We start from the raw sequence: 2,303 nt of genomic DNA, 5'->3' as shown, positions 1-2,303 counted from the left end.
CAAGAAAATAAAGTCAGCCACTGTTTCCACTGTTTCTCCATCTATTTGCCATGAAGTGATGGGACCAGATGCCATGATCTTAGGTTTCTGAATGTTGCTGCTACTGCTATGTCGCGTCAGTCGTGTCCGACTCTGTGCAACTGAGTACCTCGTAGACGGAAGCCCACCAGGCTCCCCCATCCCTGGGATTCTCCAGGCAAGAACACTGGAGTGGGTTGCCATTTCCTTCTCCAATGAATGAAAGTGAAAAGTGAAAGTGAAGTTGCTCAGTCGTGTCCGACTCGTCACAACCCCATGGACTGCAGCCTACCAGGCTCCTCCAACCATGGGATTTTCAGGGAAGAGTACTGGAGTGGGGTGCCATTACCTTCTCCTCTAAATATTGAGCTTTAAGCAAACTTTTTCACTCTCCTCTTTCAGTTTCATCAAGAGGCTCTTTAGTTCTTCTTCACTTTCTGCCATAAGGTGGTGTCATCCACATCTCTGAGGTTATTGACAATGCTCACAGCAATCTTAATTCCAGCTTGTGCTTCCTCCAGCCCAGCATTTCTCATGATGTACTCTGCATATAAGTTAAATAAGCAGGCTGACAATATGCAGCCTTGACATACTCCTTTCGAATTTGGAACCAGTCTGTTGTTCCATGTCCAGTTCTAACAGTTGCTTCCTGACCTGCATACAGGTTTCTCAAGAGGCAGGTCAGGTGGTCTGGCTTTCCCATCTCTTTAAGAAATTTCCACAAATTATTGTGATCCTCAGGCAAAGGCTTTGGCATAGTCTATACAGCAGAAATAGATATTTTTCTGGAACTCTCTTGCTTTTTCAATGATCCAGTGGATGTTGGAAATCTGATCTCTGGTTCCTCTGCCTTTTCTAAAACCAGCTTGAACATCTCAATGTTCACAGTTCACGTATTTTTGAAACTATTATATCTACTACTGTGGGCAGGAATCCCTCAGAAGAAATGGAGTAGCCATCATAGTCAACAAGAGAGTCTGAAATGCAGTACTTGGATGCAGTCTCAAAAACGACAGAAGGATTTCTGTTCATTTCCAAGGCAAACCATTCAATATCACAGTAATCCAAGGCTATGCCCTGACCAGTAGTGCTGAAGAAGCTGAAGTTGAACAGTTCTATGAAGACCTGTAAGACTGGAATGCAAAAGAAGGAAGTCAAGAAACACCTGGGGTATCAGGCAAATTTGGCCTTGGAGTACAGAATGAAGCAAGGCAAAGGCTAATAGAGTTATGCCAAGTGAATGCACTGGTAAAAGCAAAGACCCTCTTTGGAAAAAAGTGTACTTAAAACTCAACAATCAGAAAACTAAGGTCATGGCATCTAGTCCCATCACATCATGGCAAATAGATGGAAAAACAATGGAAACAGTGACAGAATTTATTTGGGCATTGGGGGGGGGGGGGCGCTCCGCCAGGCTTCAGCAATACATAAACTGTAAACTTCCAGATGTTCAAGCTGGTTTTAGAGAAGACAGAGGAACCAGAGATCAAATTGCCAACATCCGCTGGATCATCAAAAAAGCAAGAGAGTTCCAGAAAAAGATCTACTTTTGTTTTATTGACTATGCCAAAGCCTTTGACTGTGTGGATCACAATAAACTATGGAAAATTCTGAAAGACATGGGAATACCAGACCACTTGTCCTGCCTCCTGAGAAACCTGTATGCAGGTCAGGAAGCAACACTTAGAGCTGGACATAGAACAACAGACTGGTTCCAAACATGAAATAGCGTACGTCAAGGCTGTATATTATCACCCTGCTTATTTAACTTATATGCAGAGTACATCATGAGAAACCCTGGGCTGGAGGAAGCAAACGATGGAATCAAGATTGCCAGGAGCAATAACAATAACCTCAGATATGAAGATGACACCACCCTTATGGCAGAAGGTGAAGTAGAACTAAAGAGCCTCTTGATGAAAGTGAAAGAGGAGAGTGAACAAGTTGGCTTAAAACTCAACATTCAGAAAACCAAGATTATGGCATCTGGTCCCATCACTTCATGGCAAATAGATGGGGAAACATTGGAAACAGTGACAGGCTATTTTGGGGGGCTCCAAAATCACTACAGATGGTGACTGCAGCCATGAAATTAAAAGATGCTTACTATTTGGAAAACAAAAAACTATGACACACCTAGACAGCATATTAAAAAGCAGTGACATTACTTTGCCAGGAAAGGTCTGTCTAGTCAAAGCTATGGTTTCTCCAGTAGTCACGTATGGAAGTGAGAGTTGGACTATAAAGAAAACTGAGCCCCGAAGAATGGATGCTTTTGAACTGTG

This window comes from Cervus canadensis, chromosome 10 (assembly GCF_019320065.1).
Source record: "Cervus canadensis isolate Bull #8, Minnesota chromosome 10, ASM1932006v1, whole genome shotgun sequence".
In the NCBI taxonomy this organism is placed as follows: domain Eukaryota; kingdom Metazoa; phylum Chordata; class Mammalia; order Artiodactyla; family Cervidae; genus Cervus; species Cervus canadensis.
This window is presented reverse-complemented; position numbering follows the sequence as displayed.